This window comes from Schistocerca nitens, chromosome 3 (assembly GCF_023898315.1).
Source record: "Schistocerca nitens isolate TAMUIC-IGC-003100 chromosome 3, iqSchNite1.1, whole genome shotgun sequence".
Classification (NCBI taxonomy): domain Eukaryota; kingdom Metazoa; phylum Arthropoda; class Insecta; order Orthoptera; family Acrididae; genus Schistocerca; species Schistocerca nitens.
The window spans coordinates 404,926,322-404,943,482 of NC_064616.1; the positions used below are offsets into that span (position 1 = coordinate 404,926,322).

General features: G+C 41.6%; 1 protein-coding gene across 1 annotated transcript in view; it reads left to right on the forward strand.

Moving 5' to 3' along the window:
• LOC126248341 (solute carrier family 41 member 2-like) overlaps positions 1 to 17,161 on the forward strand; it is a 530,019-nt gene that overhangs the window by 265,458 nt on the left and 247,400 nt on the right. Inside the window, exon 2 of the mRNA XM_049949243.1 lies at positions 4,495 to 4,544. The gene's annotated coding sequence lies outside the window, so the exon portion shown is untranslated. The remainder of the gene's footprint in view (positions 1 to 4,494; positions 4,545 to 17,161) is intronic.

Here is a 17,161-nt window from a genome sequence, read left to right on the forward strand (position 1 = left end):
TCCCATCTGAAGTTGATTTATCTGTTTAGCAGCCGTATAAAAGAATACCAAAAGACCTGCAAGGTATCTCCGAAATGTAAAGATTTAATCCACAGGTTCTTGCTATTACAGCGTAATGCGACTCCGTTCTGAAGACATTGTCCACGCATGAATAACTTTCTCTCTGTCACAGTAGCGGACCACAGGTGAGTCTTTCTCCTTGTTTCAACCTTTTCCTGATTTCGTAAGTGTCCGAAATTTCTCCCTTACATTTCTATTTGGAGATTTCGTTATACGGGGTGTGTTGAATCATTCATTCATTACCCTTCTTTTATTCCCCAAACTATAACCTTCCAGGATCTAGGTTAAGGAATCACTGTGAAATGAATTACAAACATGCTCAAGGAATTCGAAATTCACCTGAATTTCTTTATTGTTAGATTTAGACATGAAAAAATTGATGTAATCTCATGTATTATTATTATTATTATTATTATTATTAGTAGTAGTAGTAGTAGTAGTCGTCCGAAGCTACCATACGAGATGGTGCAGTGATTAGTGCACTGACCTCGCATTCGGAAGGACGACGGTTCAAATTCTGCCCGGCCCTCCAGATTCATGTTTCCCGTGGTTTCCCTAATTCGCTCCAGGCTAATGTCGGGATGGTTCCTTTAAAAATGGCAACGGTCAATTTCTTCCTCATCGTTAGGTATTCAGAGATTGTGCTTCGTCTCTAATGACAGCCCTATCGGCGGGTCTTTAAAATTCAGTCACCCTTCCTTTCTTCCACCCTTCTTTCCTTCCTTCCTTCCTTCCTTACACTTTCCAAAGCTAAATAGGGCCCTTCCTGGATGTCCTGTTTCTGCTCCTTCCTGAGCTGACATTTTGCCAAGAAATAACTTTTTATGAATGACACACACATTATGTAAAGCTTTTGAAAACATGAAGCCAGTACCACATGATGATGATGATGATGATGATGATGATGCATCATCTCATTGTAACGTAGTGGATAAAGATAACATTTTATGACGGTAACATACATGTGCATATATGACGAAATAATTTAAACATACACGGCAAAGAAGAAGGACACTGCTTGTATTATTAAGAAGTCATATTAGTTTTCCATCGTTTTTCAATATAGAATTTTCATCTTGCAGAATGGTAAACTTCACCAAACTCGATCATCTCGGGGAAAGTAGAAGATACTACACTGTGGCAGCATTTTTGTGGTTCATCAACAAGAGGCAACACAGGAGCTCCTGTGCAATGACATGCAGAAATGTTCTGAGCAATGACAATAGTGTGTGAACTTAAAAGGAGCAAATCCGAAGGCGATCATCACTGACTGAATACACACTGAGGTGACAAAAGTCGTGGGATACCTCCTAAATATCGTGTCAGACCTCCCTTTGCCCGGCGTAGTGCAGCAACTCGACGTGGCATTGACTCAACAAGTCGTTGGGAGTCCCCTGCAGAAATATTGAGCCATACCTCCTCTATAGCCCTCCATAATGGCAAAAGTGTTGCCGGTGCAGGATTTATGGACGAACTGACCTCTCGATTATGTCCCATAAATGTTCGATGGGATTCATGTCGGACGATCTGTGGGGCCAAATCATTCGCTTGAGCTGTCCAGAATGTTCTGCAAACAAGTCATGATCAGTTGTGGCCCGGTGATATGACACATTGTCATCCATATAAATTTCATCACTGTTACGGACCATAAATTCCGTGAATGCCCGAAAATCGTCTCCAAGTAGCCGAAAATAACCATTTCCAGTCGATGATCCTTTCAGTTGGACCGGATGACCCAGTCCATCCCATGTGAACAAAGCCCATACCAATATGGAGCCACCACCAGCTTGCGCAGTGCCTTGTTCAACAACCTGGGTCCATGGCTGCGTGAGGTCTGCGTTACACTCGGAACCTACCATCAGCTCCTACCAACTGAAATCGGGACTCATCTTACTAGGCCACGGTTTTTCAGTCGTCTAGGGTCCAACCGATATGGTCACGTGCCCAGGAGAGGCCCTGCAGGCGATGACGTGCTGTTAGCAAAGGCACTCGCGTCGGTCGTCTGCTACCGTAGTCCATTAACTCCAAATTGCGCCGCACTGTCCTAATGGATACGTTCGTCGTACGTTCCACATTTATTTCTGTGGCTACTTCACGCAATGTCGCTTGTCCGTTAGCACTGACAACTCTTCGCAAACGCTGCTGCTCTCGGTTGTTAAGTGAAGACCGCCGGCCACTGTGTTGCCGTGGTGAGAGGTAATGCCTCAAATTTGGTATTCTCGGCACACTTTGGACGCTGTGAATCTCGGAATATTGAATTTCCTAACTCTTTCCGAAATAGAATATCCCATGCGTCTAGCCCGCATTCAAAGTCTGTTAATTTCAGTCGTGCAACCACAATAACTTCGGAAACCTTTTCACATGAATCACCTTAGTACAAATAGCTCTGCCAATGCACTGCCCTTTTATAGCTCGTTCACGTGATACTACCGCCATCTATTATGGACATATCGCTATCCCATGACTTTTGTCACCTTCGTGTATTTGTTAAGTATAGAGCTTAACAGCGTAAGTCTCGATTCTTTAGTGTCGATACTCTTTATTTTCTGGAGGAACGAGTCTGAAGTAGACCCTCGTACACTGCCCCAGAGTTTACAGATTTTGCATCTACAATATATTCCGCAGGTAAGCTAACGGTGTGTGTTGAAGGGTACATCTGGTACCACTTTACCTCCTTGCCCTTTTCCATATTCCACTCGCGAATGCTGCGAGACATGACTGATCGTCGGTATGTCTCCGCACGAGCTCAAATTTCTATGATTTGAGCCACTGGAGTTAGTTGAGCATCTCCGTAATGTTCTCCAACCAACTAAACGATCTCGTTATTAAGCACATCGGTTTTCGATTGATCTTATCTCTCTTTTTCCATTAATCCAACTTGGCAAGGATGTCAGACTGATGAGAGAGAGAGACTCAAGAATCGGTCGAACGAGTGTTTTGTTGGAAACGTCTTTCATGGATGAGTTATAATTCCATAAGCTTCTTCCAGTGAACCTCAGCCTGCCATCTGCTTTTCCTACAGCTAATTTTAAGTGGTCATTCTATTTCAGTTCACTGCAGATGGCTACTCTTATGTATTTTACTGTTGTTACTATTCCCAGTGATTTATTGTCAATATCGTAAACGAACAATAATGTATCTCTCTGCCTATTTATGTGCAGTTCGTTACATTTATGTAACTTCTGTACATCTTCCTGCGCGCCACTACGATCAGCCACATTTGCAACCTTTTTGTAGACAATGGAATCGTCCGCAAATATCCTCAAGAAGTTCCCCACGTTATCCACTACATGATTAATATACACTGTAAATGGTAATAGCCCTACACTACACTACGTTGGGATCCTCTTGAAGTTACCTTTCCATCTTTTGATTATGTTCAATTAAGAACGACGTGTTGAACTCTAACGGTGTAACAAAAATATGTGGCCAAACTTTCGGGAAACATTCCTCGTACGTAGAGGAAGAAAATATGTTATGCTGGCATTGGTCGGGAAATGCTGTATTTCCATGTTAGAGCTGTTTCTACAACTCTTAAACACACTATTCGTAAAAAACACACACAAAAAGAACGCGTCAGCACAGTATCAAGCACTTTCCTAAATTAAATGTTTAGAATACCTTCCGTTAACAAGGATACGAGCATCAACTGGCCATCACAATGAATCCCTAGGGCGCTGATGTATTCCTGGAGAATTACGTATTATTTCATAGCCTACCATAGTACGAGCACGAAGAGTATGTACATGTTGAATCGGGGTTCTGTACACAAGAGCTTTCAGATGTCCCCACAAATAAAAGTCTAGTGAGTTTAGGACAAGAGGGCGTGGAGCCAAGGAATAGGTCTGCCTCTGCCTAGCCAACTGTCACGGAATCTGTTATTTAGAAGCCTACGAATTTTGATACTTGCTACAGATATTTAAAAGAATGGGCCGCGATGATTCCCAAAACCTGCTTTTAGAAGATGATTGAGAGTGCAAACACTACGTGATAGTGCACTGCCTGCTAGTCGGTCGTCACTCTTGCCACTTACTTACATCGTGAGAAAATTACGTGGATGTAACCTTATTCCCCCACCTGTTTCTAGTTCACAGTAGTCAGAGAAGAGTATTCGATAATGTTACTTTCGTGTGCACAACTGAGCTATTGTATGACACATATAGATATTACCTTCCCTCCTTTCTCAAATTATAAGTACTTGAGGAAAATAATGGTGGTTTTTTTTTTTCCTCTCAGTATTTACTGTTTCCTTAACAAACTTCACCTAGGGCATTTTGGTGGACTCATAATTGCACTGTAAAGTACGTTCTGCTCAATGAAAATTTGAATAAAATGTTTATATATTAATTTGTGCAAGTGCCTTGTATTGTACTTAATGCTGAAATACCTCGCTATTCTCTCTTATAAGTATTTAACCCGTATTCTTGTTTACAGGGGTAACAGAAGCGCCTTCGACGGCTGCCCCCTGTCAGAACATCTATCAGGTGAGTCACTTATAGCTTCATACAGAGCGTTTTGTGAACGTTCAGAGCAACAAATGATGTTTTGGAAAAAAGTTCCGAATTTCTGGTCATCTTAACGTAAAATGTAACCATATACTCTGTGTCAATGATCGAAGATTTCTAGTTCAGGCTATAGTACTTGCACAATTTACTAGTTTTCAATACTTTATTCTACACCCATATTTGCTACTGGCAGACCGTTAATTCGCCAGTTTCAGTAGATTTCCATACGATAAATGTATAATTTCGTGAGATGAGACTACTGAGATAGCTCTCGTCACCTAAAATAACGTGTCCACAATTAAAAAACATTCCAAGGCATTGATATAGTAGGCCATTATATTTACGGCTTCACGAAACCTGGCAACGACCAGGAGAGTGGTGCACTGAACACGTGCCCCTCCATAGCCCCATCCAGTGACATCCTGAAAGAAAGGATACTGCGGAGACACAGCAGGAAGTTTCATATCAGCGCACACTCCGCTGCAGAATGAAAATCTCATTCTGAAAACTGTGGATTTTGCAAATAATCTAGATTCTCTTCTTGTTTACTGTGTGATACTATATTCTAGAGGTCATCACCACTGTTACGTAGCAGTTTATGTCCAAAATGTCACGCAACCTATTTCATAATGTAATATGCACATTCCAATAGTGAATATAGTCGATTCTTTAATGTTACGTGAGACTTGCAAACAATATTCATTACTGCCTATGATTGCACAGCTAATTATTTCTTATTCTCATTGCTACTTATTACACTGACGAGGACTTGTTATTTTCTGCAGCATTGGTTGCTTCTTTTAGCTGTCTCACAACATAGAAGTCAATTTAGACGGACCAGGGTGTCAAAAACTTTTTCGGTGCTGAAAACAGCTCCCAAGAAGGTATAGGACAGGAATGTTACTGTGTCCCGTCTCTTCACAGCGAACGTATAGGAGGAGAGCTCACGTGCCATAAAAACTGCATTGTGTGAGATGCCATAAAGAATCCTCCTTGGAGAGATAAAGGTGTGAAACCCAGGTAAAACAATCGTAAGAGTAGACAGTGGGGTCGGCTGTACTCTATCATCACCCCATGATGAAATGCTCTTTTGAATCTGAGTAACAGGAACTGTGGGTGCCTCGCAATAATTATACTGGTGGAAGGCGCATTTTCCCATACATGTCGATGTGCAAGCCTTTTGGTTGGCCAGAGTTGGAAAACTCTCATGCAGTGGGAGAGATTTTCTGGCTTCCTTCCTGTGCCTCACCATTATTGGTAAACCATGACAAAATGTGTGAGTAGTGCTTTGTTAAATCTGGTAATGAAATCATCATTGGTCGGAACTCACAAGGTCTGCTGTAATTGGCCAGTGAGATTCCTATGCTGATAGAATCAGCTAAGTTACGGAGAGTAAGGTGAATAAACACTTGCTGCAGGTTCGAATCCTGCCTCGAGCATGGATGTTAGGTTAGTTAGGTTTAAGTAGTTGTAAGTTGTAGGCGACTGATGACCTCAGATGTTAAGTCCCACAGTGCTCAGAGCCACTTGCTGCAGGGAGACCAAAGCAAGCACTTGCTTGAGGGAGATCGATGAGTCGTTACAGGGAGCTGCCGAGAGAGATATCTCCGACTTAGAGCAGAGAACGGAGGTCGAGACGGACTCAGAATTTCCAGCCATGCCGCCGTCTTCCAGACTCACACTGTTTAATAGTGGTAACCATGAGCCACCACTGCAGTCACAAAGTCGAGGGGCTGAAAGGCTAGTTGATTTACGTCAGGGTTTAATCGTGCTGTTCTAACGCCCGCAGCAAGCTACTTGCTAACATCACGCACTTCGGCGTATCCCTTGGTATTCGTACTTGCTCTTCTGGGGTATTTTCTATGTCACTAACCATCATTTTCGCAGTCATTGGTCATATGTTATGTGCGATATAATTTCAAGTTACGTTTTCATGTTTCCATCCCCCCCCCCCTCCCCCCGGCAACCCCACCCCCATCCCTGTGCCACGGCTATAGTTCATAATTATCATTATTACAAAAATGTATTCCCTTGTTAACTGATCATATGATTGATTCTGTGGTTAAATCATTTGTGTGATAAACTATATTTTTATAGTGACAGCTGGTTTCCTCTTGTAGTTAGATGAACTCCTTCATTAAATTATCCTTATGAGGTGTGGCGCCCATATTTTCGTGTTTAATTGCGCCAACCCGATTAATTTTTGTTCCATAAGACATTATCCATTGCGTGACATTATTAAATTTCCATTATCTTATGGGGACCTTCCCTTCCCTATAGGTCACAGGGATCGGACTTACAGCATGCTAAATGTGTGCTAAACAGCTCAACTGACACCTCACAACACCAGCACCATAACCATTTTATATCAGGAATTCACTACTGTAGTTAACCATATTATCTAAAGCTCTCAATAAGCAAACTCCCATTCTGTATTAGATTCTGCCGAAAACACGATACAAATTTCTGCCACAACTCCAAAACAAAGAAGATGAGATTATTTTTATTCATTATGGACTTCGATTGAAGAATACAAATTTGGATAATGGTATTACTGCCACAAGTCGTCGCTTACGTTTTTGATGTTGTTTTCTTTCAATACTTTCAAGACAGAAACCATACATCTTTCGACTACCGGAACATACGTTTTTACATATGTCTTTTCACAGCTAGTGCTAATAGCTATCTCACTACGTAAATACAGGGAGTAATCAATAGGATTTCTGTACGAAGAAACAACTATGAAAGACAAATACAGTCAGGAGCACTTACGTGTCGCCTTTGGCTAAGTTTAGATGACGGAATACTGCAACAGAAAACTTAGCCCCTTAAATCTTCGTGAAATAGTTAACAGATACAATGTAGATAGTTTTCCACACTACAAACGTGCTTGATACATGGAGTCTTCTTAGCCGATTGAGACACGGATATATTTTAGTACCGTACTATTTACCACGGGTGTGATAATGAGAACAGTGTGTGTTCTTTGAGATACGCATGCCTGTGTGGAGTACATTGCAAAGTGAGGACACAGACACTATATAAACACAGACATTTTATCAGCCAATGATTTATCTGTGCCCCAACGGGGTAATATGACGATATAATATTTCTCTACCCCTATGAGAGAATCATGAAATGTGCGAGCGTCAGAGTTGTGGGCTTCGTGACATGTGGAGTTTAAGATAGGTCCTGGAGGCGTGCTCGGACAAATTAAGGCAACTGCTCGCGATCGGTGGGATATCTGAGTTCGAGTCTCTGTTCGGCACAAATTTTCATCTATCACAAACCGCTGACATCAGTCCGGAATGCAAACTGCGAATCAATTTCATAATATTTACCACTGCTGTAATCGTCAGAACACTGTCAGTTCCTTCATATACACATGCATGCATGTGTATCTGAAGAACATGGAAATGTGAAGATACAGACACTGTATAAGCACACGTTGTAACTGTTGTGTGTGACTTCATACACAACAGCAAGGAGTTGTGAGCTACAGAGTTGTGCGGCAACTGTCGTCGTAGGACAGCTGGACTACCGAAGAAATTATAAAAGAACAAGTAACACAGCTAACAGAAGATTTACTTAACTTGTATTTCTATAAACGTACGAAGACTCCTTACAAATAATGCAACAAGAAAGAGTCAAATTACCGATGTCACAAGGAAAGAAATAGGAACGAAGGTGTTGTAGAGTAGTGGCTCCAAGCGTAAGTGAGCTGAGAGGCTTTCGCTGCCCGTTCTATTCTGCGGCGGCAGAGGGTGCTTGAAGTACTTAGCTGCTGGAGATGTGGCTTAGCGGGCCCTCGCCATTCGGTCCACCAGATCCCCCGCGACCGCTCCCGGCGTCAGACAGAAACTTGCAACGCCGTTACCAACATAACGACGCAGCGGGGGTGATATCGATACGTGATACCATAGTAACCATCAGTGAAGTGCTTTCCAAGTCATCCTGTATCGTTCTACAGTCCCACGACGCCGACACTTTACCGTACACTACAGTGTTATCAGCGAAACGGCCGCAGATCGCTGCTCACCCCATCTGTTAGGTGGTTTCTGTATATAGAGGACAAGAGCGGACCTGTCACACTTTCCTGGCCGTTCTCTACGACACCCGTGTCTCTGATGAAAACTCTCCACCCAACACAACATATTGCATATACAAAGACAGTAACTTGTTCTCGAAAGAACAGTTATTGTTGATGACCGTGCAGCTTTTCCCTGAAATAAATGATGACTAACTGACAACCTGAGGTTGTCAGTTAGTCATCATTTATTTCAGGGAAAAGCTGCACGGTCAACAACAATAACTGTTCTTTCGAGAACAAGTTACTGTCTTTGTATATATAGTTAAAGGCTACCCAGCCATTGACCTTTGTCTGTGCGAATGCGCACAGGTTGCCCTAACTCTTACGGGAATCGCCAGCGCGTGCGCGAGTAATGAGTGGGTGGGCAAATGTCTATAAGGCACAATACATATGTAGAATTGTGGACAGTTGGGAATGTGAGTCTCACGGGAAGCGTGCAAGGGATAAGTCCCTGCAGTCGCGCTATTCATCAGTGTCCTCGGTGGCTCAGATGGATAGAGCGTCTGCCATGTAAGCAGGAGATCCCGGGTTCGAGTCCCGGTCGGGGCACACATTTTCAGCTGTCCACATCGAGGTATAACAACAACACCTATCAGCAGCTGAGGTTGTCAGTTAGTCATCATTTACAACATATTGCGTTTATTACTGAAAAAATCTTAGGGTATGTATTCCATATGCTCGGATCTTTAATGGTCTGTGTTGTGTCAAACTCTTTCTGGAAATCTAGGAATATGAAATTTTCCTGTTGCCCTTCAGACACGGCTCGCATAAAATCTTGTGATAATAGAGCAAACTGAGAATGATGTTTCCTAATCAGTGCTGATTTCCCTTTCAAGGAAACTTACTATATTCTCACTTATAATATACTCTCAGGAATTCTGCAGTTAGGTTATGGACGTTGGCCTGTAAAGTTTTGGGGTCGTTTCGTTTTACCATTCTTATGCATGATGTCCCAGGAGGCGTGGTCAGTATTCAGGGATATGACAGTAACGGTCATTCGAAGCAAAGAAGTCTAGTAAACATGGGTTCTCAAATGCATGCCTTAAGAGCTATGAGCATTTCTTCAATTGAAGAGATGTGAAGATGTACACGTGCTCATAGCTTTTAGGGTATGCACGTTAGAGCCCTTGTTTACTGGATTCTTTTTTCTTTTTTCTCGACCAATACTACAACCTCTCAAAATATTGAAAACAAAGATCTTGCAGTAGAAGATATTTGTTTTGCAGTACCGAAAATGAAGAAGTGTTCATAGCTCTTAAGGTACGTATTTTAGAACCCATGTTTCCTAGACATTTTTCCTCCGAATGGTCGTTTCTGTCATATCACTGAATATTAAGCTTTCCTCCTCGGACACGCTATACGTGTGCGGGAATCACCTGCGCTTTTTTCCAGTCGCTTGGGGCTTTGAACTGGGTGACAGATTCGCAATGAGCCCTAAACATAGGCTACTGCCCACCGCGATACTGAATGCCAGCTGGTAGCGTTGTGACCACGTGACGGAGCAGGAAAAGTGCATAAGCGGAGCAAAAGCAAATTGGAAACAGTTCTATTATCGATACGCCCCGCAAATGGGAATATCCACTACTGATACGCACGACTTTGTAGTTTATTATGACTCGGCGTCGAATTAAGTCGGGTGATCCTGAGTGAATTAGATTAGGAAATGAGACGCTTAAAGTAGCAAAGGAGTTTTGCTATTTGGGGAGCAAAATAACTGATGATGGTCGAAGTAGAGAGGATATAAAATGTAGACTGGCAATGGCAAGGAAAGCGTTTCTGAAGAAGAGAAATTTGTTAACATCGAGTATAGATTTAAGTGTCAGGAAGTCGTTTCTGAAAGTATTTGTATGGAGTGTAGCCATGTATGGAAGTGAAACATAGACGATAAATAGTTCGGACAAGAAGAGAATAGAAGCTTTCGAAATGTGGTGCTACAGAAGAATGCTGAAGGTTAGGTGGGTAGATCACATAACTAATGAGGTGGTGTTGAATAGAATTGGGGAGAAGAGGAGTTTGTGGCACAAATTTAGTATTGGAGGGCAGCGCGGAGGGTAAAAATCGTAGAGGGAGACAAAGAGGTGAATACACTAAACAGATTCAGAACGATGTAGGTTGCAGTAAGTACTGGGAGATGAAGAAGCTTGCACAGGATAGAGTAGCACGGAGAGCTGCATCAAACCAGTCCCTGGACTGAAGACCACAACAACAACAATGACTCGGCGCCTGGGAGACAGTATCTCGGAAACGGCGCAACTGGTCGGGCGCTGCCGTGCTACTGTCGGGAGCATCAATGGAAAGTGGTTTTTTGGATGATAAAATAACAAGTTGGCAATAAGTTGTTGGATGTCCACCCCTCATCACAGAACGTGGAGGTCAGAGGATTACGTTCCCTGTAAAGTAGGCTAGGCTGGGATTTATAGCAAATCTTAGCACAAAGTGAAAAATTTGATGAAAGCACGAGTTTTTGAGCGCACCGTTCAGTGTACATTGTGAACATGGGGTTACGCCGTATCTTTTGCTTGCACTGACTTAGAAGCTTAACATTCTTACAGCACCATGGGACCACAGACTTAAATTTCAGCATGATACGCCGACCCGTTCCTGAGTAAAAGATAGGACAGACAGTCACACAGTCGGGTAACAAACGACAACTTTTTGTGTGATAAAATTAGAAATTGACACTTATGGTTTCTCTGTTTACTTTTACTATGAAGCCTTTCTTCCTGCCAAATGCCATTATTCTAGGCCAATGGGAAGTGCCCTCTAGGTTTTGATAAGTGAGATTCAGTGTTTCAAATTTGTGACATTAACGGCAGTCTCTTTTGATTGCATTGACATAGAAGCTTCACTTTTTTACAGTGCCTGGGGACTGCAGACTTTAGCATGTGACATAAATTTCAACGTGATAGGTCTTTTTTTACCGACTGAGGTAGGGTATCTAAAAATGAATTGCTTAAAAACAGTTTTACCGGTATTTGTTTGACTTATTGCTCCCAGAGAAGATGAAACAATTACTCCAATTCATGGGATGGCTACATAGCAAGATTGTAATAAAATCGACATCGTTAATTTGAAGAAAACTGTAGTTGGTGTGGGAGAACTATTGGAGAAAGAAGTTAATCGGTTACATTTTTTTAGAAAGATAAAGATTGGAAGGCACCATACCACCGAAGAAGAGCCACAAAACGTCTGTGTAAACATGAAAGGAAAGTGTAAGAAGACACAATGATCGTCACCTATTAATGTATTGTCTTAGTTTGTAAACGCATTGGTCTTTCATCTTAGACACTAAGTTAATGCTTTATGCATCACATCTAGTCGTTGAAATCGTGTCATTGCATATTTTTGGCGTGTTAGCCCCGATTTTAGTTCTTGGTGAAGGTAGGGGAATTAAGAGGGAGAGAACTCCATTCTCTTTAACTTTTTTTCCAAAATTATGGGCTGCCAGATACTTCATAATACGAGATAGTGCTGAAAAGTACTGCAGCCGACTTTTTTTGTTCTGCTCTCAATATCGGTTGAGGTATTACATATCATGCATATTACTCGGTCGACTTTCCTGCTTCGCTACGCAAGTTATGTAACATGGCTGCGTGTAACTTAACTACGTCAGTGCATGAGAAACAGAGTGCTTCGATTTTCCATGGAGCACCATATTCTTCAACTTGACAATGCCAGACCACACAAGAGCCCTGCGACATCTGCAACAATCTGACGCCTTGGGTTCACTCTTATCGATCATCCTCCACACAGTCCCGACTTCGTCCCATTCGATTTTCATCTGTTTCCAGGTTCAAAAAAGGCTCTGAGCACTATGGGACTTAACATCTAAGGTCATCAGTCCCCTAGAACTTAGAACTACTTAAACCTAACTAACCTAAGGTCATCACACACATTCATGCCCGAGGCAGGTTTCGAACCTGCGGTCGTAGCGGTCGCGCGGTTCCACACTGAAGCGCCTAGAACCGCTCGGCCACACCGGCCGGCCGCGTAGCAGGGCTTCACTTTGATAGTGATGAAGTGGTGCAAGCAGAGGTAAGGATGTGACTACGTCAACAACGTCAAACATTCTCCAATGACGATATCAACAAACTCGTATCTAGTTGGGAGTAATGTGTTCGTCGCCATGGTGACTATTTTAAGAAACAAATAAGTAGACATGAAGAATATAGTTATTCAGTGTTACTGAAATTTGTTTTATTTATAAAGCTATAAAAGCTTTCACATAAAATCGGAGGCATTACTTTTCATGCGTAAATTTATGTAGTCCTTTAATGATCTTCACACAGCAGACCACTGACGGCATCCTAACATGCTGTGTGCATGCTGGGTCCGGTGAAAACATATTGAGAAGAATTCCCTGTACATAGACTTTCAGCTCCCAGCATTCGAACTGTACTCGAACAAAACCTCGTTAAATGAATAATTGTCGATAGAGGGCAAAGACAATTAAACGATATTATCTGATGAGTTAATGTTTAACATCGAGCCTGAGAAGCGACCCATTCATATCGGAGAAAGAAAACCTCTACTTTTCTACTTCCAGTACCGAGAGAATAACTGTCTGGACAGGAATCAGTGTTGACGGTTTTGAGGACTTTCTTATCATCCCATGCGACGCTAAGGTATTGAGACGAAATCATTTCATGCTGCAGTTCGTTAGTGCCAGTAGCGAATTTTTTTCCCACCACTATCCCAGAGCTGCATAAATACGTAAATTGGAACGATAATTTTGTGGGGAAAGCAAACCAAAGTCTGCGATTTATTGGCAGAACACTTAGAGAATTAACAGGTCTGTTAAGAGACTGCTTACACTACGCTTGTCATCCCTCTTCTGGAGTACTGTTGTGGATCCGTATCAGATACAATCGACGGAAGACTTCGAATAATTTCAAACAAGGGCAGCTCGTTTTGTATTATCGCAAAATAAGGGAGAGAGTGCCAGGCGCATGATACACGAATTCAGGTGGCAGTCATTAAAACAAACTTGTTTTTCACTGCGGCAGGACCTTCTTTTGTAATTTCAATCCACTTTCTCCTCAGTCTGTGAAAATATTTTGCTGTCGCCCATCTACATAGGGGAAATGATCATCATAATAAAATAAAAGAAATCAGAGCTCGCACGGAAAGATTTAAATATTCGTTTTCCCGCGCGCTGTTCGATAATGGAACGGCAGAGAAGCAGCCTAAAGCTGATTCGATGTACTCTCCGTCAGGCACTTAATTGTGAATTTCAAAGTAATCACGTAGATTTAGTAGATGTCCTTTCCGAGCTAGAGACACAGTATTAGTCGAAAACTCAAGAATAATCGTATTAAATATGTCCCACATGATTCCAAATCAGTGTTCGTCGTTAAAAATGACCATACACCTATTAAAGGTTAGTAACTATAGTACTATAGTCTTTTCGGCTATTTTTCATGTATTTTCCTTGTAGAGAAATTCTCTGACAGATAAAAATTACATCACACACACACACACACACACACACACACACACACACACACACACACACAGATATAGATCTGAAACTATGTCTGATACCATAATTAATTGTTTTGTCCAAGGATGCATGATGTGAATACTCTAGTACAGCAGTATGCCTAGTTTGAGTGTGACTTCTTTAGATTACTCTGCACAGCCTCTGACACAGATGAACATTGCTTCGCTGAAGACTGCATTGCTTGGACTTCAAGAATTCCATCTTCAAAACCAAATACGGAGACATATTTTTGCAACTAGTAGTTAGAATATTCCAACTCTTATGACAACAGATTTAACATCTATGGTTCCTGAACAGTCCTTCCAATGAAACAAGTTTCGTTTATGTATGGAAAAATTATTGCCTCTCATTGCACACAAGTCACTTTTTTTTCTGGGAATGTTCACTGATGTCCAAAACACTACAGATTACTGAGATCAACTCCAATTAAGAATGAGAACGTAGTTTGGGCGAAGTAACTCAACTTCTTACGCTCATAAGCTTATGTTGGTTGCCTGCATCGGCGCTCGCCATTGCTGAATACTGCAGGAAAAGTTATGCAGTAACTACATGCAAAGTCTTCTCACAAATACTGCAGTAGCAGAAGACGATTTCACTTTACCGACCAGTGCCGAGCCGAGTCACGTGTTCTCGCTGCACATGGCACTTACACGATTAACACCATGTCGGTATGAACTCATTAACAGTAAACTACGTTGAACATCTCAGTACAAAGACTACACGTGGAAGAATTTTAAACATGGCAACGAAAAGAATATACTTTTTTGTTGTGATTAGGTGCAAGGAGTATGGTTCATAAATCAGTTTTTAAAGTGAAAGTTTATTAATGAGAAAACATTACGCCGTCAGAAAATATTTTTGGCTCTAAAACGTAACCTGAAGCTTGTCAAGACTTAATATTGCTATCAGTTTCTATAGTTTCGAACAGTGGAGAAAAATTTTATTATTATGAGACTTAAATGCCGTTAACATTCATTTGAGCAAATTGCAACTCTGTAAAGGGGAAAAAACTCAAAGCCCGAAATTTGTAGCTCACTCTGACTAGAGTTTAACGGGTTTAACAGCATGCAGCAGAACGCAAAAATATTCATGGTATCTAATCCTAATTCTATAACGCCATCAATGGGTTCAATAACACTGTGTAACAGTGAAAATGCAAGTTGCATGAATCTTGATAATTCTGTAACTTTAGTCTCTGAAACATGCAGCCTCCCTGAAAACTGCGGCACAGTTTCTGTCGAACATGACATTTCATCAGGAAATTCCAGTCCTACTGAAGAATCACGCAGGGAAGGTGGTACCAGCTGCTTTCACAGACTACTACAGACTACTACTTGCTAGGGATTTTCGAAATTTAACTTACAAGCTTTAAGTAAAGCGAAAACGTGCAGCCGATTTATAGTTTCATCATTTTTGCTCTCCAGAATACACTTGAAGATACGTGCTCATAAAACTGAATATTGCGTGTGCTCTAGCGGCATCTTGTTCATTATAAAGTAGTGGAATGTTTGTATCTGTTTGATGAAGTCTATAAGAAACTGAAAAAAACTGAAAATTCTTCAGTTTCTTTTAGTTTATTTTCGTAATTTTGAGAGTTGATGTCATTGAATTTGATCAGTTCAAATATTTGATGTTATTAGAGTGATTCTTTACCTCGGGTATTAATAACAGATTTTCTATACCAAACAATACATTCTAAAAGGTCACTGCCACCCCAATCATTTCCGTAACGTTCAAAGCTGTTTCGCAGCCCGCTCATAATTACACAAGTCCATCGGATTCCGAACAGAAGATTCAGTACTTTTGTTGCACGTCATCGACACCTTCTACAAACAGGTTTTCTTCGTTCTGAGCGTCTTTGTGCTAGAAAGAAAAATGTAAGAAGTTTGAGGATTTCCAAATAGAGAGGTTTAGTAATGCACGCTCAACCAGTACGCATACAGTGGAGTACGTTACTTATATTTTATGTGCGTGTTGCAGAGGTACAGCCTGAACGTCCGCCACTTTCAGGAGGCGTAAGCATAGGACCAACCGATTTTGGATTTGAGCAGTGGTTTCTTAACGGCTACTCTAACAATGATGCCTCTGTTTCTTGACCGCTACTCTAATAGTGCCGCCTTATACATATATATTTGCCATCGAGATCTACTTTCCGTGTGCGTCTTACTTTAACTCTGAAAACAGTCACGACTTTGACTGTGAAAACCCATATGCGACTGCCATTAAATCACACGAACCAGGATTTTTCCTTGAAAATTTGGCCTTGAGTGGTTTGTAAGTTTGTAATCATATTTTAGGATATGTACTTACTCCAGAAAGCGATCAGTAGCACATCATACGATTAAGAAACTGACTGGCTCAGTACTGCTTACTGTGCGCAGCAACTGCTAATTGGGTGGAGCAGGGCCAGCTAGCTTGACGCTCTCTTGCCTTCTTCCACTGACGGATTTTGACGAGTCTGTTCCACATTTTCAGAACTAAGCAGGTTGCTCGAATAAGTGGTGCCCGTCGTAAACTGAAACAGAATCCTGTCAGAGTTGACTACAAAGTACTCAAGGATGTAATACGGCTGAGGGCAGACTGTAAGGACATCTGTTGCAAATTTATTCGAATACGACTCGAATAATGTAATGAATTTACATACGTTGTTCATTCCCCAACATTACTGAAGTATCGTGCACATAACTCAACCGAAGGGTTGAGAATAATATGCTCCCTGACAAAAACTTTCTGTGTATGTAACTTGTCATTTCTCAAAGTTGTCGGTGCAATCTGAAGCATTCTGTATACAGTATGCCACAAAAATTAGGTTCGAAATTATACAGATACTAGCGACCCGCCCCGTCTTAGCACGGGTAGCATTAAGTAGTTACGGCCAGACGTCTTGTCTGGCACAGCGGTAATAAATTATGCACACAAACCTCCCTCGTGAATCCCAAATAAAGTTTTTTGAGATCTGGATCCAAGGGACGGCAATGAGGAGTATTTCAAACGGTAAGAGGT